Source organism: Toxorhynchites rutilus, chromosome 3 (genome assembly GCF_029784135.1).
Source record: "Toxorhynchites rutilus septentrionalis strain SRP chromosome 3, ASM2978413v1, whole genome shotgun sequence".
Lineage (NCBI taxonomy): Eukaryota > Metazoa > Arthropoda > Insecta > Diptera > Culicidae > Toxorhynchites > Toxorhynchites rutilus.
This window is the reverse complement of record NC_073746.1, coordinates 309,453,941-309,480,941: the sequence shown is the minus strand read 5'-3', so window position 1 is coordinate 309,480,941 and position 27,001 is coordinate 309,453,941. Positions and strand designations below refer to the sequence as shown.

Here is a 27,001-nt window from a genome sequence, read left to right as displayed (position 1 = left end):
AGTGATTTTCAACTCATTTGGCTGGTTCGTCACTTTTTACTACCATTTTTGGAAGAATGTCGGGAGAGAGAATTGAACTCGTGACCTTTAGCATGAGAAGCATGGATGTTACCACTACGCCAGATCGCTTCCACTGTGGAAAGAGAAGGCCTATATATAGAAAACTAATATCTAAATATTTGAGTATCTCGTTTTATTTTGTTTTTAAAAATAGTCCCGGAACTTCTTGAATGCACTCTGTGAGGTAGAACCTCCCAGTTTATTTTTTTCTTTTTGTTATTATTGAAAGATTTAATATGTGGTCTGGCGTTGTCATGCTGTAAAATAAAATGTTTGTGGTTAAATGTATTAAATGTATTATTTGTTATCGGTATCGTTCACCAGTGTCATACGGTAGCTGCTTCTAATTGTGTGACTTGATTTTTTTTCGTTGCCTTTCCATGTTATTTATCACCAAACCAAATTATTGTTTTATACCATTTTTCACATAAGCAAATGATGATTTTAGGCTACACTTTTATTTAGAAAAAAATACGGGTTGTGTCCAGCACACAACCGCATTGATTATGTAGGACTACGGAATTATTTTATTCAATCGGATTATTTCTATATTTTATATTATGAATTTTATTTTAGGATGCAATGAAATTCTAGAATTATGTCTTTAGTAGCATGTTTTGGTGGCCTTGGAAAGAGCCGATGGTTTGTGTGGTTTCCTAGAATCAGCAGAAGATGAATTATGCGTAATTCAATCTAGCCTCATCGATGCATAGCTTACTTCATATTGATTATTTGCTGATGGTCCAATTCTAAATGATTGCCAATACTATTCAAAAACACTCTTCTACTAAATATACTTTTTCGAACTTGTTTTTATGACAAAGAATAACGAAAAAATATAATTTGCTGCAAAATAAGTAACATTTTTGTACTACACCAAACAAGTGTTACTATTCATAGAATATATGATACAGAAACTACGCTACGGGTGTGGAAAATGATCTTCAGAAATCTTATACCGTGTGAAAACCATCTCGGGTGGATCGACATTCCTTGTTCGTGCGCGATTGAAGAAAATGCAAAAAGGAGAGTAAGAAGCCAGTTGACAGGTTTCGTCTCATAAATCCGTATAGTCATACTTGCACACCCAAATGTTTGGACTTGATACTTTGCGTTAAATATGCCCATTTTACGACATTTATTGTTTGTTGATTTTGGATATATTTGAACAAGATATAGCGCAATCGACAACGTGTAAGAGAAATGACTAGTGGTCTTCACAAATGTGTGTTCTCTATTTTAATACATTAACTTTTGAAAATTCCATGATATAAATAATTTAAAGAATATAAAGAATGTTGTGGAGTGTCCAAATCGAAAATTTCATAGATCCATCAATAACAACTGATGAATTAATACACACTCAAAATTGGGGACGCGAACGAGATTTAGTGTTTCAATTTGTACTCATAATATGTTCCCGAAAGCTGTAATCCTACGTCAATAAATCATTATGTTCGGTTGGCATTAGAGGGTATATTTAGTATAAAGGGTGTCCCATATCAAATTGCATCACGAGAAAAACATTGTAGATAACTGGCAATTTGGTATTTTCTCTTGAAAATTTGGGTAGAAGTAGTTTAGAGTGTATTGTTTACACTGTATTTTTATCGCTGTCAGTTTTTCGAAAATTGGAAAAAATGGCGTCACTCGAAAAACAACGTCGCAAATTGATTTTGCGCAAGTATCTGGAAGCGTATCGTGAAAGCGTTTCAGCAGAATACCAATGCTTCGGTCAGGGATGTGGCCAAAAAGTTGAGTCCAATCCAAGTCTTCCGCTCAGAGAGCAAGGGCCGGGAGGAACTGCATACGTACAAAAAGCGGAGGCTCCAAATCGTGACGAACGGCAAAATAAGGCAGGAAAGTCACGGGCCCGGAAACTGTACACCCAGATGCTGACGAAGCCTCATTGTTTCATCATGATGATGAGACTTACGTCAAAGCGGACTTCTGGTAGCTTCCGGAGGTACTGATCCTCACTGCCCAGCACAAGTTTGATGTTCCGGAGGAAACAAGGAATCAAAAACTTTCAAAGTTGGCCAAGAAATACATTATTTGGCAAGCGATCTGCTCATGAGCCAAACGGAGTGCGCTGTTCGTGACTACCGGGACTTTAAACGGGCAGATCTTTCTCCAGGAATGTCTACAGGAGCGTCTGCTTTCTCTGTTGAAGCAATGTAAAAAATGTAAAAGTTATCTACAAATGTAAAAGTTATCTACAAACTTAGTTTGATCTTCATTTAATAATTTAATCGCAAGTTGGGCTCTGCAAGAAACCCAAAAACGTCGCGTTGGGCGACGAACGTGTTAATTAGAACAATCCGATTTAGGTCAGACGGGATATCATCTCTCCAATAACACCTAGAACACAAGATAATCAATGCCATCTGTTGGGAAATGATGGATTTATCTAATACCGGGTAATTTTTTGTTGATTATCTAAATCTCGCGTAACTTTTGAAAAGGTCCAATGTAACCTTTTCGTCAACTCGAGAAAAACGAAGTTGAAGACCCATACATTATCCCGCGAATTGTCTTAAAAGCTTTCGATCTTTATCGCTACTTTCACCACTAGCAGTCAAGAATAACTCTGAAAAACCAATCGTAACTGTTGTTCCGTGATTTGAGATTAAAGTTGAAGACTAGGAGCGAAAAATGTTACATTGGACCTTTTGACTGCCCGCATTTGCACATTGGACATATTACGTTGCACGATAAGAATTTGAAACTAATTACTAAACAACAATCCAAATAACAGCATTTCATTCTAAAGGCAGATTATTATTGTTATCACTCGTCGAATTGCACTAAAATCGGTAACAACACATGTAAGAAACAAAAACTCAAAACGACCGAAGTACGACTTCGTATTGTTTTGACTGCTTTGTTACTTCGGGCGTTTCGGGCGTCGGAGAAAAGAGGCGTCCGAAGTAACAACCGGGCGCATAAAATCCGAATCTGTACATTGGATATTTTTTGTATCGGCGATAAAAAGATGAAGAAGATAGATACGTGAACGATTGTTTATGTAATACATTCAATGATTGAAAACTAATAGCGTGCATCCATTAACTCGATTTGTTTACATTTGTTACATAGGACCTTTTCAAAAGTTACGCGAAAAATCTTTGTTTCTGACAGCCCGTGCGAGATTCGTGATGTGTGTCGAATAAAAAAAAAGCTCAGGCCGCGTTGCCATTTATTTAATGATAATTCGTATTCTGTGAATTTGTTTTTCTTGGTAATTCCATTTTATTGTGATCAGCGACGAAGGCAATACAAGAACTGCCTGTGCATCCATAAATGTGTTGTTTTGTGCGGCTTTTAAGCCGGCGATTTTTTCGGTCTGTTAATTCAAATGAAGCATATGAAGGCATCGGTCAATCATTACGGACATTGTTGATCTTTGTCCTCTTTCTCAATTATTTCAGTCTTCGAATATACTCTATAAGGCTGCTTTTTGCTGATGACCTTAGAATCTTTGTATCTCTTAGGTTATTGTATCTCTAACGCGCGCAGTCTATCTAGTGACTTAGGAATTATAACGAACTTTGAACAGCGATCTAACGAGCTTGTTCGCACTATTACTGTCGAAGAATTTCCCGTACTTGGATTTATTTGCCGTGACGCTGCTTAACTAAAGGGTGTGTCACATCAAATTGTAGACCGATCCTTTTGAAAATTTTAGACAGTAAAATAAAAACTATTAAACAACTTTTGGCATTTTCTTTTCATTCATACTTCGAGCCCAAGCCCGTATGCTCGCACCTTCCTCTTTACCCCGTCCATAAAGTTCTGTACAACGTCAGGTTGTAGTTTTTTTTGAACAGAAATCCATTTTCTCTTGAAGTCCGCCTCCGATTTGACAACTTTTGGGTTCTTCCGGAGGGCCTGCTTCATAATCTCCCAATATTTCTCTATTGGGCGAAGCTCCGGCGCGTTGGTCGGGCTCATTTCCTTTGGCACGAAGGTGACCCCACTGGCTTCGTACCACTCCAACACGACCTTTGAATAGTGGCACGAAGCGAGATCCGGTCAGAAGATGGTCGGGCCCTCGTGCTGCTTCAATAGTGGTTGTAAGCGCTTCTGTAGGCACTCCTTAAGGTAAACCTGCCCGTTTGACGTGCCGGTCATCACGAAGGGGGCGCTCCGCTTTCCGCAAGAGCAGATCGCTTGCCACACCATGTACTTTTTGGCAAACTTAGATAGTTTCTGCTTGCGAATCTCCTCCGGAACGCTGAATTTGTCCTCTGCGGAGAAGAACAACAGGCCCGGCAGCTGACGAAAGTCCGCTTTGACGTAGGTTTCGTCGTCCATTACCAGGCAATGCGGCTTCGTCAGCATTTCGGTGTACAGCTTCCGGGCTCGCGTCTTCCCCACCATGTTTTGCCTTTCGTCGCGGTTAGGAGCCTTCTGAACCTTGTATGTACGCAGGCCCTCCCGCTGCTTGGTCCGCTGGACGAATGAACTTGACAAATTCAGCTTATTGGCGACATCCCGGACCGAACTTCTCGGATCACGTCTAAACTGCTTAACTACGCGCTTGTGATCTTTTTCACTGACGGAGCATCCATTTTTGCCGTTCTTCACCTTCCGGTCGATGGTTAGGTTCTCGAAGTATCGTTTTAGTACTCTGCTGACCGTGGATTGGACGATTCCCAGCATCTTACCGATGTCCCGATATGACAACTCCGGATTCTCGAAATTAGTGCGCAGGATTAATTCACGACGCTCTTTTTCGTTCGACGACATTTTTCCAAATTTACGAAAAATTTACAGTGAAGCATGGCCAACGTGATCTATACACTCTTATCTGATTATAAGCGAAAGCTGAAGATATAATTCCTAAAAATTTAATTTCTACAGCGTTTTTTCCGTGATGCAATTTGATGTGACACACCCTTTAGTTGATATATATGCACTGAAATCGCTGTTTGCGTTATAGTGCGTAGCTCTCTAGAATACGCTGCTTCGGTTTTGGGCACCTTACCACACGTCTCAGGTGATTCACACTGACCGTTATTCGTATTGTATCGCATGTACTGGATCTGGGATCTGGATCTGCAACTACTGTGTGCATTCGGCGTCCTGATGTGCAACATCGGTCTGTCCAGATATTCTGCGAGAAGTCTCGCCCCCTTTTCAGATTACTAGGGTTCAGTGAATTGGGAAGAATGTTATGTAATCTACATAATGATAATAATGAAATATATATCAGAATATTTTTTTGTTGAAACCGGGCGCATATTTAAACAAATTTCTTATACGAACATGTCTCTTATAACTTATCAGTTTATGATAGAATAAAAAATTGTGCTTCGTATTGTAAATGCACAATTTTGCTAAATACGGTTGATTTTCTTCCGACTTGACCGCATTAACAAGGGTTCGACTGTACCGAAACTCGAACCACCCAACGACAAAGGATCGTCTCACTGCATACAGTAACGAAGTACTCCTGATAACGTAAAGTGACCATCACTCGTAGCAATAAGTTTCTGCTATCGACCCTTCAAATACTGGCAAATTATCACCAATCGGGCTCTCCTCGCTGAGTGTGTGGATTACGCGTATTTGATTGTGGTCCTATTCTGTGATGACCACTTGTCACGTGCAGGACGTATGAAATTTTTCTCGAATCATGCTTCCACGCCTCAGTACTGTTCGCTCTTTGACACGGTTTTGACGGTTCAAATCGGGCTCTCTCTCTTGCGCTCATCACTCTCGCCGTTGATCAGAACGAATTCTTCTCGGGGAGTCCTGTGAAACGCGGCACAATCACAGCCGCGGGGTCTGGCAGTTGTGCTTAATCGCGCTCACGATTAGATCAAATTTGCTCGTCGTGCTTGTCGATACACACCGAGTGTTAGAATTAGCACAGTTGGGATCCGTCCTTCCGTCGAACGACATACGATCCGATCCGATCACCGATCGCATCCACATTCAGCACATTTGATCAGTTAACGCATTTATCTCCATCATAAATCTACGATTTTCCCAAGAGTTTGAAGCGCGCGCGTGTCGACGGAAAAACAGCAAAATCAGTTGATCTTCGTGAGTGTCGAATATTGAAACGCCTAATTTACTGGGATGAAAAATGTAGTGTTTCGAACGACCGATTATTGTTATTGCGCGAGTGGCCGTTAGTAGGCGTTTGCAGCAGACGCAGCATCCCGCTTATCACAGGATGGAGTGTCGCTTCCTTTTTTCCGTTTTTGAACCAAGTGTGATCGTGTAGTGCAGAGTGGATTTTTTTTCAAGACTTGTGACGAACTGATAGAATTGTGATTGGATAGTCGGAGTAAAACTTACATATTATTGTTTGGTTGAATTAGAAGAACTGGACTGGTGCTATCAATTGTTTTATAAACAGTACTGTTATCGGGAATTCGCAACTTGAAGGTAATGGTTTTTATTCGTGCTATTGTAAACATCGATTTATGAGACGTTCAAGTGTATAAACTCTACCGAATGGAAATACAGGCTTCTTATTTCTTGGAATGTTCTCCGATAATACTTCGTTGAATATTTTAATTTCACTGTCTGAACATAGTTTTTTGAAGCTATTTGATAGTAGTGAAAGGCGGAACATTCTTTTAGCATCCAGAACCCGAAGTTAAAAACTATGTTTGCCGCCTTACACAATGTGAACCACAGACAAATGTGACTGATTAGTAATAAAATACAATACTTTGTTGATGGGCAGTTTGAAAATGATATAATTAAAAAAGTTTGTTTGTGAGAGAGCCCAACAACAAATTCTTTATTTCAAAAATTCTTCTAAAATAATTCCTCTGAGCTTCAACTTCATATGCAACTCTTACCTTTCGTCTCCAGTTCATGCTTTGGAAGCATACATTAACTATCATATGTGCTTCAGTGCGATGTTTGGTGGTAGTAACCATGATATTTGGTCCCGGTATTTGAGTTAAATTTGCAAAACGATGGCTTATAATCTAACCCTTAAGGGGAGACCCCTGTCTGGAAAGTCGAAAAATAATGAATTTACGTGTTTTTTTTTGTTGTTACGAATAAAGTCAAGTGTTCGTGTATTTCGGTTATTATTTAAGATATATTTGAAGATGTATTTTCCATTTTTTGAGTGCACGAATAATTATTATGACGCTGTTGACAGCTGGATGCGTAGATGCTGTCTGAAAATCGGTACTTTGCTGGTGGTATCGGTTCTGAAGCAACGGGGTGTTGTAGAACAAATTCCAATGAGTATTTTGAAACTTTAGGACAATACCTAAAGCGTTACATAGGGGTTTTTCAAAATTAGAAAAACTGCCAAAACGGCGGCCATTTTTGTTAGAAATTTTTACATGAAAAATCTCTAAATACCAATATTTAAATATCTTTTAAAAAATCGAAACAATGAGATATCAAAAAACGGCTATGTAACGCCTTAGATAATTCATTTGTACATTCTGATAAAAAAATTCAGCCAAATCGGTCGAGTAGATCCTGAGATATCGATACCACCAGTTGAAATAACATGGTTTCGAGAAAAACGCGTTTTAAAATTCGTACAGCAATACTATATCCCTTGAGGTGACTTGAGTGACCTCATACTTTTGGCTGTAACTTTCCAACGAAATCAAATATCGAAAAATTCTTTAAGGACAACATTTCTGAGGGCATAGGCTTCCCAAAAATGCAAAAAACATAAATTTATTTTTTCCGATCGCCCATTCCGAAGGGGTCCCCCCTTAAATCTCTTGAAATCGAAGAGCACCATTATTTACTTGAGAATGACAATCAACATTACATTTACCATGAACTTACTTTCAAAACTAACTTCAAAAATTCGCCGTTTTTCGGCTAGATCTAGATTTTTCCTCCTTTCTCTTGTATTTTTAAACGGTTTTATTTAGCTTGCCCTGTAATATGTTTGTATGTTTGTATGTTTGTAACATATTTGTTAATAGAAATTTGACCCCCTTTCTGTTGACCGATTGATCTGAAATTTGGAACACATCTTTATCTCTGTAGTCTTTATAAAACTGCATATTTCATGATCTCGAAAATCCAAGATGGCGGCCGCTACAAAATGACGGATCACATATTTTCCCAAAACCTCATCGATTTGGGTTTTCGAAAACCCTATCAATATGCGTATCAATTGAAAGGGCTTAACTAGTAGAATACAGTTATTTATGAAAAAAGCAAAACCAAGATGGCTGCCACTACAAAATGGCGGAATACATATTTTCTCAAAACCTCTTTAATATGGGTGTCAAATGAGAGGGCTTGACTAGTAGAACACGGTTATCCATGAAAAATACGATTCCAAGATGGCTGCCACTACCAAATGGTGGACTACATATTATGTCAAAACCCTATTAATGTGGGTATCAAATGAAAGAGCTTGAATAGTAGATCACAGTAGATCATAAAAAATCCAAATCTAAAATGGCCGCAATCACAATATAGCAAATGCTTTATTAAACGGTTTTATTCAGCTTGAACTGTTTGTATGTATGTTTGTATGCTCGAATGGTTGTCCCACATTAATAGAAATTTGACCAATAGGAACTGACCGAATTTTAATCGTGTACATGTCACATGGTTATCATATCTATAATTAGCACATTACACAGTTGCCATTCGCCAGTATTCCTTCTATACCATTACATATGGTGGTACATTCACACAGTAGCCATTTAGGCGTAAGGGTATTCTTTCTGTTCTTCCATTATCCAGTTGGACCACCGGACAGCGGAGACAGTTGTTTGATCCATTGTTGAGTTATTTATAGAACAGTAGCCCGATGTGTCTGGCAGAGCAGAGCAGTTGTATGGATGAATCGATCTTATTTCGACCGTGGATCGATCTCCATCGCTGATGATTGTTGCGTGGACGTAGCTTTTCTGTAACAACACAAAGATGGTCAATGAGGGCCCTGAGTTTTGAACTTACGATCGATCGCTTACTAAGCGAACGCGCAACCAATGTGGCTACGGAGACCCCCTGATCATCCCATGATTTTGAGAAATCCAATTTGGCCGCTGCTACAAAATAGCTAATTCCATATTATCTAAAAAAAATGTTGATTGAGATATGTGTATCAAAAAAACTAACTTGACTTGGGGAACACACTATGTATATATGCAATACATTCAATATCGGTATCAAATGGAATGATTTTGATAAAAGAATACAATACAATTATTTTAGTGTAGAGAAATATTCTAAAGAAACAGATTATGTACTAAAAACTAGAAAATAAAAAGAATTAAAAAGCTTTTTAAGTTAAACGGTTAGAAAATAATTAGGCAAGTAGCAGTTATCAGTTATCACACCTCTTCTTCACTTCTAGGGCATCCATAAGACTGAAATAAAATCGTGGGGCACGTTGGATTTCCATTATCCACAATTAGCGACCTCATCATATGTCCCACGATTTTATGTTAGTCTTATGAATGCCCTAGAAGTGAAGAAGAGGTGTGATAACTGATAACTGCTACTTGTCTAATTATTTTTTTTAGCCATTTAGGTACATTATAATGTTTAATCACAATGAAACCGTTTAACTTAAAAAGTTTTTTTTTACTCATATTTGATAAATAAAAACCTTTCCTCATTTCGTTGAGAGTTTCAACGTAGATTCAACGCAGTTTGAATGTGATTCAATAGGATTGTTTATCGTTTTGATAATAATGCATTTGTATCTATTAACTTTGAATAGTAATTCTAGTTTATAATAACAATATTTATGGTGTGACACTTTATGATGTTTCAGAAAAAAAGATCAATCAAGGATAGGCTGACCAAATAGTTCAAGAATAAAAACAGGACATGTAAGCCCAATAAAATGAAAAAGTTATATTTTTTGAAGAATTTCATTGAGTGAACAAAACTGACGATAAAAACAATCAATGAAACATTCTTAGATATACCTGCTTTGTTCTCTACAACGAAAGAATGTTTAGATGCTGAAGTGACTTTGCGAAGAAGATTATGACTCTTAATATTCAAAAAAATTATCACATGTCAGATCAAAGTTCTGTTTGGTAATTCTAATAGCGTTTATCCTTTAACCCGTTACAGCTTTTTTCAGCAAAGGTACCAAATCAGAAAACATGTCACGTTTTTCTATGAAATAGTTTAAAAGTTAATAACTATTTTGCATTTCAGTTTAGCAATACACTGGATTTCTCATATGCAGAAAACTATTGTTTAATGAAATGTGAAAAGATCTCCTCACCTGAATCAATCAATCTTGGTTACGGACTTAAAAATTCATGGTGGGACAGTTATACCTAGACTATCAACATGGGACAACTGAGCTTGATGTTGTTTTTTAAAAATACTGGGAACAAACTATAACTTCAACATCATTTTATGAAAAAAAGTTAAAATTGTCAAAAAGTTACATGGGACAACTATGCGTAGAAGGCAGCAATTGAATTGTAAATTCTCTAAGAATTGTTTGATGTGTTACACATTACGATTCCCTAATGCGTAAATGGTATGATCAACAAAAATTGGAAGCTCGTTGATGTTCCCATCCATTTGTTCTGTTCTATTCCGCGGAATGGGTGTAGCCGTGAGGTATATTTTCATATACCACTGCGGAAAACGCTTGCGTAAATCGCTCGTTAGAATTGCAAATGAAGTGTTCGTTCGTACGAACACTGTGGACGGAGGAGATATGGATAATATATAAGCCTTTCGCGATTTCTAATATTCAGTCTCGCTCCAACTAGCGAGCCGTCAGCAGTCTCACCCAATACGGATGTCACACACAACGGTTTTGCTCGATACGAACTTCAGAAGCAAAATCGTTCCACGTGCTGAACCGGTCCCATGTGCTTGAACGGTTCAAAATCTGTGGCGTTGACAGGGGGTGCGGAGGGGGCGGCCGCCCCCGGGTACACGATTTTAGGGGTGCAGAGTGAACCGAATTTGTATGAATAATTTGTATAAATACGATAGATTTCTATTCCGGCTCACCCGACTCTACTGACTGTAACCTTTGATGAATGTAAATATAGTACATTAGGATCCCTTGGATTGGTAGCCACCCGATACGGAAAATTCTGCTTTGCTGCTTAATTATTAAGGTTCCCTTCTACACTCTTGATATCGATTGAAAGAAACACGGCCGTATACCGGATATCCGGCATGCTACGAGGCCGGATGTTCGAATATCTGACAGCCCGATATTCAGGTCTTTATTTGCCAATACGAAACTGGGAAAAAATGCAAAGAATACATTTTAGGGAGAAATCAACACATTTTTACATAAAAATTCAATGTTTATAATCAATATTCTTTAATAGAGAATGAAGGTTTTCTGCAAAGCATCTTGAATGTATTTTTTTTTCAGATAAGGACATACTACAATGGTACAATGATTGAGGATATATTGAAAACTGGACGAATAAGAATAAGGACTTCGAATTTAAATATGCAAAGAACATCAACCAATAATTTGTATTCAAGATTAATAAACTCCGAACTTCGGGAACTTCGGGGATGATAATCTGAGAGACGGTACACTTACTTCGCTACAAATCAAAAAAGAAATAACAAGCGTTACAAGTTACGGCGTATCCAAAATGTTTCGAATCAATCGCAATCACGATCCTCGTATTTGGTGGTTATTAACACGTTCAGGCCGGCACTGTCATTCATGCATCTTGTCATTTGGCAGCTGCGCTAAATGCTTTCCGTTCTATCGAACGGAACCTATTCCAGACAGGGTTTGCCGATTGAACTTTTTTCTGTATAATTCACTTTCGTTTGTTTAAATATGACCTTGCAGATGGTATTTCCCCCCAGTGGCATTCGTGTGTACGAGGTACGCGCTGGCGGGAACGTATTAAACTCTAAGCAGTTCCCTCAACTGGCAAAATTTGCTTATCTTTCAGATCCTTGCAGTAATTTTCACAAATAAAGACTGTTTTCGGAAGCTATTTTGTTATGATTTATCTTCTGTTAATTAGAAATTATTGTTTTTTTCTAATATCTGGTATTCGGTCGGATAGCAAATATTGGCAGGCATATTGATAGACAGGATACCGGATAGTTACCGAAAATCCTTTTCATCTTTAGATTAGACTATTGTTGAGAGCTTCCCGGTTGAAAAATAACTGCCTGCTCCCCATTGCTAGGCCTCTTTGCTAGCTTACAGGAGAACCACGAATGGATGAGAGTTGTGATGCAGTTTTCTCTTCTGTTCAGGAGCTGAACAATGAATATTAACGCGTTAACCTAAGATTCAATTTTCAAAAGAGTAGACCAAACAAATATGCTTCGGTCGGTCACCACACTAGACTCGTTATTTTGATCACATAATCTTTAGCAAAATGCTAAGAAGCAAAAATCAATGATACACACTACCAAAATACCAAAATTTTTTTTAGCCGCAGGACATAAAAATCGAATTTTCGCATAATCACCAAGCCTTTATCTGTGTTTTTTGAAAAAATTCTTGGGAATGTTCAGTTTACAAGATAAATATTACATGTGCAACGTGAGAAGTCAGATTAGTGATTTACGTAGAAATTAAAGGAATGGCGAAAGGTATTCTATTGACGGAAGAGGGGCGGAAAATAATAAAGATATTCAGTGAACAAAAGTTTTCTAATCGCTCGATCGTAACAAAAATTGGTCTATCTGAGAAAGTGGTACGGAATTTTTTTAAATAGTGCCAGAAATATGGGATATAACGACCAACAAATGGGAACACCAAAGTTACTTTGCGTCTAAAGGTCGAATAAGACACGAAGCAACCAGGAAACGATGTCCTGCTCATACATTAAGACAGAATCGGTTGTTCCAGTAACGAAGAGGCATATTGCGCGCATCTTGAATGAGTCACCAAACATCATATGGAAGAAACCTCAAGGGAAGCCGAAACTGACCGCCACCCATAAGCAGAACCATCTCATTTTCGCCCGGCAATACATGGAATGGAAACTAGAATGGAGAAATGTTGTATTTTCCGGCGAAAAAAAGTTCAATTTGGATGGTCCGGACTGTTACAATTGCTATTGGTACAATTTAAGTCAACGGCATGTCGTGAGATCGAAGCGAAACTTTAGGGGCGGAAGTTTGACAGTGTGGGGAGCCGTTTCCTATCACAGCAAGCTCCCCATTTGTTTCATTTTCACACGAATGAACTCGGAAAAGTATCTTCAATTACTGGAGGACGTTTTGATTGGCCATATTGAGAATAACGCTACCGAGGATGTTGTTTTTTCAGCATGATTATGCATAGCTCCACGTTTCCAAGCAATCGAAGGCATGGTTTGCCGAGAAGGACATTCCGCTTCTTGAATGACCTGCTTGCAGTCGATTGCAATCCCATAGAGAACCTATGGAGAATCTTGGCCGAGATGGTCTATGCAAACGGATGACAATTAGACAACATTTCCAGTCTGAAGGCAGTAATTCAGGAGTGTTGGGCTATAATCAATATGGCAACACTTTAAAAGCTGTCTGACTCGATGCCAAATCGAGTTTTCAAAGTGATCCGAAATGGAGGTGGACATACTAAATATTAGCTACCGATTGGACTCGAAATTTGCCGCACAAATTTTCTTTTATTGGAATTTTAGGATGCGGTTAAACGAATGTCCACCCTGATTCCACATATTTGAATTACTTAGAAAACAAAAAGTGAATTCATACTTTTTTTTTAGAATGAATTCGATGAAAATAAACAATAATACTGTTTTATGAGCAAAACTGTACAAAGAATTGACTTATTTTTAAAAATATTGAGAAAAAAAAAAGGTGCGGCTAAACGAATGTCTACCACTGTATTAGGGCCATTAACACTAAACCTACCTGTTCCTACCACAGCGGGTCGAATGACCCTTGATGAATAGTTAAAGAACAATGACTCGATTTATATAGATTTGTTGAGAAACGTGGCATACCATTTTTCTCCTGTATATTTCGACATTTTGGGATACCAGTTATTGGGCCTGATTCTCGAATACACTTCACGGTGGAATCGAAATAAACGGCACGCTACTGAACTACGTTTTACGAGCATGTGAAGTGTCGAAGATAATAATGAGTTTTCAGGCAGAATGAGCACTTTTCAAATAAGAATAATTAATGAAAATTAACATCTTCGTATCAAACTGGTGTTCAATGTGAATGGAAAACTTTGTTTTCTTCTTGTGGTATAATAATCTCATACAAAAATTTTATCTGAAGATAATTTGATATTATAATGATAAGTTTTAGTGGGAAACTAACTTCATATCCAGATGTTGACATCGTACCGTTGTCATCGCGGATACATTTCATTTCGTTTCCACCGTGTAGTGTATTCCAGAACAAGGCCCATTAGCAAAATAAATAAATTTTCATTTTTGACACGCAAAATAGCACTGTAGCTTGGAATGGTTACTGTTGCTCGCTTGGAGAGTCAGCAATACAGTTAATTCTAATAATTCACTACTCATTCACAAATACAACAAAATATATAAAGCAATAGCAAAAATGTGTGAAGCAATGGTTTTGTATCACAACCACACATACGAATCTTTCTGATATCATATTAATGTTTGCACGGGTCAAATGGCCCGTTGCGGTAGTAAGAATCTGTCCATATATTTCTCATTAAAGAATAACAAAAGAGGGTTAAACACAGAAAGATACTTTCGATGTGTGTTTAATCCTCCTGTACTCGCGTGCAAAACCATAAAACGTATACTCGCGCACGGTGTCACAGACCGTTTTGTCTCTGTTTTCTAGGTAAACTAAGAATCAATGCCTTTTTTTAGATGAGGCGTAAAGAGATGATATAAAAGAATTTCTAGGAATATGCTTTCCTTTTTCTTGTTTTCTTGTCGATATTGTCCATTATTAAAAAAAAAACCCCGGAACTGTAACGGTTAAAATTACCATAAGCTACCGATCAGTTTATAGTTTACTGTTTACAATTCTTCCACAAGTGAAGTTTTTTCACAAGTGTGTATATGTATGCCCATTATACTTAGCGAATAGCTATACGAAAGTCAAATATTTATATTTTGCTTTTGAACGTATGAATCTAACGACGAATATATCGACGAATAGTTAAAATATGGATCCGTTCAATACAGTTATAAAAGGGACTGAAATCAAATAAGAATAGTCCTGTAATGATCTTATGCATTACATTTAATAAATATTCCACGCCACTAACATTATTTTGTTTATTTCATTCAACAATATTCTAGAATATGAAAAAGGCATTTGTCCAAAAAGTTACTCCTATACTCGCGTCGGTGTGTCAGACCGAAAGTGTTAAAAAAGTGGCACACGTCCCCTTTGTACCAACACATGCGATACGCTAAACGATGACGAACGACGAATAACGAAGCTAGAGAGAATCGCAAAGTCGTAGTGTTGATATTTTCGGAGAAATGCAAAGTACGTAGAATAAGAAGGTAGTCTACTCCCTGCTTTGTTCAAGTAGTGGTAGGCAAAGAAAAAAAGCAAAAAAATAGTTATTAACCATAGATCGAATCCATATAAATTCAAACATTTTTTAATTTTTTAAATTATAACACAAGAACTGTCTCGAAATATGTTTCGAAATAATGGAATAGTGGTATACTTAATTATTTTAAAATTGAAAACAGTAAAATTATTGCACCTGTACTATATAAATAATGCAAAACCGATAAACAAATGTGTGGAGAGGTTATATCGAAGCAGTGTCGTTCTCGTTCCCGATCCAAGGAGCGAATGCATGGGATAACTGAAAACATCTCCGATTAGTTTATCTCATTCGAAATTATTCTGTTTCGGCATCGCGGAATGTGGTATTTCAACAGTTTGCTGAAGTAAACAAAAACTATTCAGTATGAAATCGCTAGAAATTCACATAAAACGTTACTTGCAGTGAAAAACAAGTACACTATCGTGTTTACCGTCGACTCGACCGGCGATTTTGCCACTTTTTATGATGTTTAGAACTTTTAAAATCGAGAAATATTGAAAAAACTTCAGAACTTCGAACAAATTGAGGATTTTTTATTACTAATTTCGTTGTGTGTGTAATACATGCGCTCTCCGTGTGTATACACAGGAAATATCCCTTACCTTCTATTCTATGTACTTTGGGAGAAATGAACGAATTATTGATGTCTCGGTCTGAAAGACCAATGTGCGAGTATAGGAGTGTTCAAGAAAAGTAGCGTAGGTAAATGATGTTGGGACAATGTAATTTGCAAGAAAATTTTAGCAAAAAGTTTAAAATAGGTCATTCGACCCCTCATGGTAGGTTTAGTGTTAAAAATAAGATCTATTTTCTAAACTCATAAAAAACTCACTCGTATTACCATGATACATACTATTGCGATAATAGGTACTTCTGCCCTCTATGTTTTTGTGAAATATGAAGAATCAAATATTCTTTATTTCATTTAAACGAAAATAGCAAATGGCAATGACCGAGTTTGTTCCAAGGCTATTTTAAGTTGTTAGCCAGCCGATGGATTAATAAAACCGATATTTTTATGTGTGACGGAGCAGCTTCTTGTAATTTAACTACCAGAACGTGGACTGCGGGGGAGGATGAAAATCTAAATCATGATCCAATGGGAATATGCTGAATGATTAAGCGATTAAAGGCATTCTGATCTATCTTTTGTCCATGCTACGAGTGTAACTATAACACGATCGAATGACTAACCAATAAGAGCGATGTTAATCAAGCAGAACAATCAAGGTTACGCAAAAGCTACGCACATCCATTCGTACTATTACCTAACAGCTGAGCTTTGAATAATGGCGAAATTCAATATTCGCGTGGAACATTTTTGAAAAAAAATTTGAAACAATTTTGAATCTAGCTATATTTTAGCTTGATTTGGACAATTTTTCAAAAATATTTGATATGAAGTTTTGATTTATTAACCCTTTCGTTACGAGCACACTGCCGTAATGAAAGGGTTAATTCTTAGTATATATTTAGCTGTTATCTCTAAGTTTTACTGACGTTGAAAATGTTGTAGAGCACAAACCAAGTACCAATCAATACAAATGGTCATTAATGGTTTGTTGAGCGTTACGGACGTTAGTTGCTGTTGTAGTAGTTCATGGTTTTGGTTACCCACTACAAATAGTTCACTCTGCTGAGTTAACTTTTTTTCCTGTTGGAATTCTCCGAACAGTCAGCGATAACCTTTTTTTTTGGTACAAACATCTCAATGGCACAATCGACCTTCTGACTAATGATTTAATAATTTCGGCTATCGCTGAGTAATTTTCTTTTGTGGCGATGAGTAACGATGTGAAGAAAACACTCCTTTAGCAGTCCGAGAACCAGTGTTATCTTTGCCTTACTTTTGTCGCTACGTATGGGAAAATGCAAATGATGAGCTGAAAAAATGGGACAACGGTTGACTCATTATTTGACGTGATTGGCTTATTTGACGGAATAAGTGCGATTCACATACAACATACACGTCACGTTCACGTCCCGTCACGTCACGATACGTCAATGATTCTACAATGCAATTCTCATGAAAACATTCACATACACCAGCAACGTAACGACCCGTCAGCATACGTTCAACGAAAACGACCGGCAGGGTTTGTAGAAAAGAATAATTGACGGAGACGGACGGCTCGTTTGGTTTTTGTCTGAGCTTTGTGTCTCGGCTTTTGTTTTGATTTGGTTGTACAGTAATTTACATCTACATCGACATTAAGCTAATTGAACAGATCTGTGATGCAACACGTTTAATTAGACATTTTTACCTCTAGTTGGACATTTTTGTGAACATTGAGTTTGGGGCCCAAATTATGACCCTACATTGAAAGTCGCCACCAGTCGCAAATGTCCAATTACTGGTCAAAACCGACTCCAATGCGACACTGAGTGGTGCCTCAGCATATCGCTTTATAAGTAACTTACTGTACTTTTTATGCCAACATATCTCTTAGCTCCAAATTTCGGAGTGAAAATCATTCGCGACTAGTTGAAAGAATTATTCTATTTATTATTATTGTTGCATAAGGGTCGGACTACGGGGTTTAAGCATTTAAATAATTGAATTCAATGATTCTCATTGAATTTTTCAAAATTTAGAACTGATTCTAGGCATGCTGATTTGAAAGAGGGCATTGCAATTTAAAATTGTTGTAGGTGGCGACACCATGAATAAAATTAAATAAATCATTCGTTTGGCATTTGACGTGACGGTGCTGGTGGAAGCATTGACTGCATGTGTGAATTGGTGGAGACGTTGACGGAACGTAGACGTTCTTCTCCGTAACGTGCTATGTGAATCGCACAATAATCGTAGAATAATCGCTGTATCTTATTATTAAGAGCGGCGTTTTCGGGATATATGATCAATTTTTGCTTTAATCTACTCAATGACTCTGACTCTGACTATGAAATAACAGAAAATATTATTTTACTGAGCATGGGAGTGTTTTCGGCTCTTTCATCTTTATTCTATTTGTGAACAACTGTCAAATCCAAAGCAATATCTCGCAGACGATAGCGTATGAACTGTGCAATTTTCTTAACTGAACAACGGAAATAACCGTAGAGAAAAAAGCGCAATGGCAAAAAAAGCCTATTGGAAATAACTTCCCTCTTTCGAAGACGCAGAAATTCCCGGAAATGAACGATACTATTCAATGAATAGTTCTACTGCATCTCCGAACATAAAATACAACTTCAAACATAAGTTTGAACAGAAAGTGATGCTGTACATTGTCATTACCGAGAGAGGTATTTCTAAGCCATGTTTCAAGCCTTCTAGTTTGGCAGCTTGAGAAAGTAATTCCAAAATTTTAGCAACCAACCGTTATACGCACATGGAAATTTCATGCTGAAAATTGAAACTAGTAAGGTTAATACAAGGAAAACAATCAAATAGATACTACGGTTCTAAACATCAAATCTAAAATCTAGAGTATGTGCATGTATGTGCAGGAACAGGCGCTCTATCCTAAATTTGGAAATCGGAAATGTTGCATTTTCACTCAGCTAACACACGCCAGAATCTGGAGTTCGAATCTGTAAATTAGTGAATCTGGAGTGTAGGTATCCGAAAACTCCTGGTATCCGAAACTATAATCCAAGATTGAGAAGTTCGCGTAGAATAGGCAGTCTCAAATTTGGGATTCTTGAAATTTGATATCTAGGTATCAAATCACATTGATTTTTTCCGTATCAATAAAAAGGCCTTATGCCAGTGATAACAATAACGTGATAACGGTGATTCAGATAATCGACATATTAAATCAAAGCTAATGAGCCAATCTTTTTTTAAAAAAAATCCGCTTGCGAAAAAAACCGGATTTTGTTTTTGTAATTATTGGTTTTATTTGTTTTTTGTTGTTCCCATCCAAAAACCCAAATCATCTAAATTGAGCGATCTTCGTAGGAGTTAAAGCAGGGGAGATGCGGGTAAGACGGACAGTGGTGGTAAGATGGACAGGTGGTTGATTTTTATAGTTACACTAGCTGACTCGACGAACTTCGCCTCGCCGAAAATTGATTTTTTGATATGAATATAGGCAAACCTTTTTTGTGCGGGGGATAGAGACCGCACAAAAAAAATCGCATAAAAAAATTGTGCAATACTTCACCAATAGCTTTAAAAAATCGTATTCGGTACACATTTTGAAAAAAAAATTTTTTGTGCGGTAGATGTGGATCGCATAAAAAAAGTTTCCCCCAAGAAAATAACTCAAATTCACGCAATTCACCGTTCAATTTCCTTTCGTTTCCCTGCTTTACGATGGGACACTTTGCCTTTTCGGTTGCGCGTGGCTGTTTTGTGCTTTTTGTTGCATGTCGAAACGTGTTGCTCTTTGAAATCATGTCATGCAAAAACTTAGAAAGACTTAGAGCATTTGATGAGAGGAGGGGAATGATTCCAGAAGTGGATAATTGAGACGCAAATATGTTTTTTTCGCACTGAAATGCATATAAACCATTGAAAAAAACTAAATGGACGATAACTTCGTCAAATATGCTTCTTTTCATAAAAAACGCACAAAAAAAATCACATAAAAAACCGCACAAGAACAGAAAATCGCACAAAAAAAAATTCGCGCAAAAAAAACCGCACAAAAACAGGTTCTACTGTACTTTCAAACATTCACGTTTTCTTACCAAGCGAACGTTTGTGGGTCCAATCGCAGAACTCTTCATTGATTGATTACTCTTTGACCCTTGAAAATTTCTTTTTACTACAAATTTCTTCGTACTTCTACCAAAACTCGTCATTAAAATATAAAAAAATTTTCAAACAAAATTCTCGTTCAAGAGTCTTCAATCACTTGTAAACAACATGTTTCTCCGTTCCATGGAATACATGTTTGATACAGAAAATATGATAAAATAAGGACTGCTCAAACCGGTCGATTCCTTCCTCGAGTTAGGCCTGAGAGAGAGTGAAGAATGTCGAATAGAAACATCTCTTGCCCTCTAAAACCTCTAAAATTTGTGTTTCATTTGAATGGCAATACCAGCCCCCCCCTTCCTTATAGACGAGGGTGGAGTGTCGAATCACCATAGAAATATTGTTTACTCTCTGAACCATCACTTGCCAAATTTGGCTCCATTCACTTGAATAGTTTTCGAGTTATGCAGAAATTTGTGTTTCGTTTTCATGACAACCTCCCCTTAGAGAGGGGGAGGCGTATTGAGCTACCAAAGCAACTTAGAGAGGAGGGAGGAGTGTCGAATCACCATAGAAATATTCCTTGCTCTTTGAAACCTCTACTTGCCAAATTTGGCTTTACAGTCATCTCTGCTTTCTATCTAAGTTACATTTGGGTAACCATGAAAAAAAACGGGGTTTTTTACTCTAACTTTTATATTTAAAATTCTACATCAGAATTTTAGAACTTATCAAGGCCAACATTATGCGACGCAGAACTTGTCAATATCTTAATCCTGCTCAAAGTTATTGATGGCTTTTCATTTAAAAACTCATGATTTCAATCTTAATTTACTCAAACACAAAAAATAACAAAGTTTTGAAAATCACATATATACATATATACAGGGAGGAATTTGATCTTTCAAATTCCGTCAACAAACATTGTTCATGTTTGCGCCAGGAAGAATGTCAAACAAATGAAGAGAACGTATTTTTTTGGAAGAAATATCAATAACTTTGAGTGGAGTTAAGATATTGACAAGTTCTGCATCGCAAATTGTTTGCATTAGTAAGCTCTAAAAGTCTTTCTAAGACAGTTTGCACGTGAAATTTTAAATATAAAAGTTAGTGCTTGAGCTTGGGTAGACTGTAGGAAATATATAAGTTAGAACAAAAAAAAACTTTTTTTTCATGGTGACCTTAACGCAACTTAGAAAAAAGGCGCTATATCGGTTATTTCAAGAGATACAAAAAAAACTTTGTTCTACATAGGTGTCTCAAATAACTGAGGCTACAGCATTGTCGAACCATGTTTACTTCGTTAAGTTATATTTTTAATTTCGTCGATTGTTGATTCTAATCAAGTAGCTCAACCATTTCCCGTTTTGACGGGGTATATTGTGATCAAGGAAAATCACAATGCGATATCCCGGAAATTTTTGCAGAAGATCACGGTTTAGCTTCATCAATTGTTTTTAATAATGTTCATAATGGTTATCAGCATGTCGTACCAGATACATACAAAACATTGTCTTCTTGCCGAAGTAATCTAGCCTTACCGTCGATGTGGCACTTTGGCCGGGTTCAACACATGACCTTTAATGTTTGGGATTCTTAAAATATATCCACTTTTCATCTCCGATCACAATTCGATGCTGAAATGACTGTCTCTATTAACTAGCAAGAAAAGTTTCACAAATATTTCTCAGATTCTTCTAACAGTGCGATTTGCCGAGAGTATGCTCGTTATAAACTTCCACCAACATTCTATGGAAATCGGAAGCGGAATTTAAAGATTATTGAAGAAAGTTAGTGATACCCGCAGATCATAATTCGTATGCACAAAATACAAAATTTTTAACACACAAAAAAAAGAAAAATGTTGTGGTTGTATGGAACTTCTAATATTGTGAATTGTATTTTGTTGAAAGATGTCAAAAATGTCAAAAACATGAAACATCATCCCGATATAATTATGTTTCCAGCAAACTCACAACGAGTGTTTTAGTGTGATCAACTGTGACCTTGAATCTAGCTGTTTTCCAACTGATGACAATCAACATGTTAGTCCAGTACTATAGGAGAGCTTGTATATCATTGTATATCATTTCGTCATAGTGTATACAACATTATTTTACTACAGTGCATTATTTACTACTACACATCGCGATTTGCATCGAAAATAGATCATTTATGTTGGAATCAACATTTGGTATTTGGATTAGATGTCACAATACTAAGATATTGATGTTGAAGATGGAATTTAGTTAGCATGTTATTCAAGGTCTCAAGAGCTCCTCAGATTACAATCGCATAGTGCGCATATTACGGAAAACAGGGTTAAACCGACAACCTTTGATTTTTCCAGTTGAAAGCTATTTTTTTGCAAATTTTATAACGCTCCTTGCACACACTTGCCATTTTTTACGTTTCGATTCACCCTATAGCTGCTGTTAAAATAAATAACGAAACATTACCGGCCGACCAATAACAAACGCTCTGTATAAAATTTTGCTAGTGGAATTAAAGTTTTATAGTTGGAAAATTTGATAAAATCGATACTTTTTGTGAGTCTAATTCATCTTTGACCATTGTTTAGTGTATTCTATAAGATTTTTATTTATTTATTTATTTATGTTCATTTCAACAAGTTCAACATATTCAACAAGAAAAAATAAAAGTGGTGTCCAAGGCACGACCGCATTGTCGACGTAGGACTAAGAAATTATTGTCAGCGATAGTAAACATTATAGCAACTTAAGGCAGTATTCTAGTCTAGAAATTTTAAAAAAAACTCAAAATTTTCCCTTCATATTTCTATAGTTTAGGCATTCAAGAATGTACCCTAGAAAGGACTTTTCGAAAATCCTATTATTCACCGAGTTAGACCCATTCTAGTGATGCGGTATCTAACCAGCTACGGCCATTAATATGAACTTTAAACGCATTTTTCTCGGAACTAGTTTTTTTTTTCAAATTGGCGTACACGGTATCTCAAGTTCTACTGAACCGATTCGTGTCGAGTTTATATAGATACAATCTGCATGCAAATCTCTATTGCATGACCCTCTAAATTTTTTTTTTATTTTACTATTTTAAAAAAATCGGGAAACGTGAGATAAACGTTTTGGACCGCATTTTGTTTTTCAAACGGCCGCCATTTTGTCAAAAAATATGTTTTTGGCTTGTCCGAGGTTCATGCGATAGCGGCATCTTTACTGATTATAAATTTATTCGATTTTTTTTGTTTCAGATAACCAGAAGCGCTGGAATCGTGTACGCCATGGCACAACTTTGTTTGTAACCCTCTCACTTCATCAGCTGTTAACTATTCTAGATATGAAATTTTTTTCTCCTTTCAATTTTTTTTATTGTTAAAAGATAGATGAACAAATAATGATATAATGGATAGTAAAAATATACATTGTTTTATTTTTACGGAGCTCGGAAAAACGTCGGAAATTCGTGTCTCTACACTAGAATATCCCCTCAACAAACATTTGGCAGCACTGACAAGGATCGATGAATGAATACTTGCACTGAGGAGCGCGAACGATTCACAAATCAATAAAAAGTTCATTCAAACAAATTGACAAATTAATTCTCAACATTAATCTGTACTGTTGATTGCTCGCTGTCTAGTGTAAACAAGAAAATCCGAACCGAATCGATAGTGACACGACAGCAACCGTTTCGAAACAGGCTTTCAGTTTCAGTTTTACCCTGAAAAATACAGTTCTAATCACTGGAAAATACCTTTTTTACATGCACTGCACTTTGTCGTCACTTTTAATTCGGAAACAAAATTAAATTCACGAAAATTAAATGATCGATCGGAAAAAGTCACAAAAAGTTCGAGCACAACTCCTGAATTCACACAAGCTCTTTTATTGCAAAAAAAGACGGGTGGGTAATGTCGGGGACATAACCGGAGTGACGTAGGACTATACACAGGGGACAGCTTTTGTTAAATATATATTTTAAATATATTGTTTTATTTTCTTCTCCTACGTGAATACCTACCTATCTACCTGAAAAATGGATTAGTTTACTGCTTACTCTTTATGAATATGTTGATGGTTCTGGAAAGAACCTTTGGTGTTGTGTTTTTGTTATCACTCGATATTCCCATCTTGTTCGGTTAAACCTTCCTGTTTAGCTATTGCGTTTGCCACTCGCCACAGCTTTCACAGTTGGAACATTTCTTCCCATCCAGCTTGTGACATGTTGTTCAGTAAATTACATTTAATGCGACGTGCCGGAGAAACACTTTGCCACTCACTGAAACTAATTGTTGCCTTGATGAGCGCCGAACCGAAGCTGCTCTGTTCTTGATGCGGGTTTTCTGATTGTCGTGAGCAGCTTTGCAAGCCAACTCGAGCACTCCGACGGCCGAAACTCTATAATCGCTGTTAGGTATACTGGTGCTCCGGCACCAATCCGTTCGGCCTAGTTACCCTTGCGGAGCAATCAGTGAATGCGACCAACAGGGAACTGGAGACCTGCACGGTTCGAGTGAGACTTTGCCTTTCCCTTAACTTGTCCTCCTTTGTTACGTCCACGATGCCGATGCCGTACAACCATAAGGGTTTACGGTTTGAAAGAAAATAAGATATTTTTTTAGGGTCCGCGTGTTTTATACTCTAGCGGTACACACTCACAGGATAGAGACAAATCGGCAGACTCAGCCAGAGGGGCGAGTCCAACGAGACGAACGAATGAGCGTTAAAAGGGAGCGATGGCAAAAAAATACATTCATTACGATTTGTTCGCTCGTTGGATTCACATGCAGGCTAAAAAGGGTCCTTTTCAGGATCACAAAATTATCTTCAATCTAAAGAGTTTATTGTTTTGTTATTACTCGATATCCCCATCTTGTTCGGCTAAACCTTTCTGTTTAGCGATTGCATTTGCCACTCGCCACAGCTTTCACAGTTGGAAAATTTCTTCCCATCCAGCTTGTGACATATTTTACAGTAAATTACATTCAATGGCACGTCGCATTACCACCACTCAGTATCGGATTGGAGGTAATTTTAACCTGTAATTGATCATTTGCGATGACAGTGGTACAGTGTCGACTTTCAACGTGGGGTCATAATATGGACCCCGAACTCTATGTTTACAAAAATGTCCAACTAAATATGTCGCATTACAGGTCCGTCCAATTAGCTAAATGTCGAGATAATTGTAAATTACTGTACTTTCAATCTAGAAACAATTTAAGAATTGGTGAAAATCAATAAGCTCAGAACAACTGCCAAATTCACATACTCATCAGATCCTGGCAAACAAATTATGAAAAAATCAATTTGTATTTTATTATTATTTTGGATAATGTTTTAGAAAGCATTGAACTGTATTTCCTAAACTCTTTTTTGGAAGGTTTAATGGCCCTGAAAAGCGCCTTGTTTTATGGAATGGTTCCAATGTAGAAAACTTAGTACTCGTGGTTTTAAGAAAAACCATTTCGAACGCCTTCGATGCCGCCTTGTTCTGGTTTTGCCACCAAAGCAGATTGTATAAAGAACAAACTTTTTTCTTCCGCTACCTGCTGTCGTTTTGCGATTGCGTTTGCCACTCGCTGCAACTGCCTGTTGTTGTCTTGATGTCCACCGAACCGAATGTGGTCTGTTCTGAATGCGAGTTTTCTTATCGTCGCGAGCAGCTTTTCCACTTCGGCGGCCGAAACTATATAACGCCGGCTAGGTGGACTGATGCACTGATACTAACGCGCTCGGCCTAGCTACCCTTGCGGGGAACTCCAGATCAACACGGTTCGAGCGGGATTTTGCCTTTCCCTTCACTTTTCCTCCTTTACCATGTCCAGACATGGCTGCTTGGGTTGGTTTGTTGAAGTGTTTTGATGCGAACCGATGTGGTGTACGGGTTGAATGAGAATGATCGTTACGGCAGCGGAGCGGGGATTTTTAAGCTGACTGGCTGGCTCGAGAATTACGCATGTGTGAGACTGCGACCAATGTTTCTTTCTTTTTTTCCTTTTTCCTTTCCAATCGTGCTTCATTCTATTTCGCTGCTGCTCTGGTTGCCCGTTTTGGTCGGTACGATTTGAGTAGCACAAAATGGACCAATAAAAAATGGGCACATAGTGCATTTTGACAATGCTTGATATTTCACAATTATTCAATTATTTATCTCAAGAAAAATGAAATGTTATTCGTTATGATAGATGCGTAGATATATTTCCTATCAATTGATGCAAAAACCTTTGCGATCTATTGAGAAATGCTCGAGTTATAAGCGTTTCAAATCTTGCATTTTTTCCTACTTGTTCAGTGCCTAAATTTCCATTTCACCCCCTATATCTTCCGGTTAGACGTAGTCCTACGTCAAAAAGCATGAAAATTTATTCCCTTTTTTTATATCGGATATTAGTTCACAATGCATCGAAATGTTTTGAATAACTCTTCTGTAGAATGTTTTGGTGATCCTGAAAAGGATCAATCAATGGGATGGCAGTATTTTGTGCGAGTCTTCAAAATGTGTCATCAGAAAAGTGTTCCGACGTTCAACTGTAGGTTTTGAGGCGATGGCATTTGGACTACTCAAGAGAGGAATATCGTAAATAGTTCCCCCTGAATATAAATAAAAAAGCATTGATGTTTAATTTTGCGTCTGTTTCCATTATCAGTTGACTCATACATTCAAGTTGACAACAGAATAGCAGCGATTAAATGGAGCATCTCATCAAATCTGCTGAACCACACAGTGATCTGGTGAAGCATAAAAAATACCCATGCTGGTTTAACTACGCGGTCGGTTAGGGGCAACATAACACGAACAAAGTGTTCCTCGATGACGCGCGCGAGCGCGAACATTTCTTAATAAGA

At 37.4% G+C, this 27,001-nt stretch overlaps 1 protein-coding gene across 2 annotated transcripts in view; it reads left to right on the top strand.

The window, feature by feature from the left end:
• The first annotated feature begins 5,621 nt into the window (after positions 1–5,621).
• Positions 5,622–27,001, top strand: part of LOC129777972 (open rectifier potassium channel protein 1) — a 61,651-nt gene continuing 40,271 nt past the window's right edge. Inside the window, exon 1 of one of the 2 annotated variants that reach the window (XM_055784587.1) lies at positions 5,622–6,462. The gene's annotated coding sequence lies outside the window, so the exon portion shown is untranslated. The remainder of the gene's footprint in view (positions 6,463–27,001) is intronic. The other variant, XM_055784586.1, reaches the window with a different exon arrangement.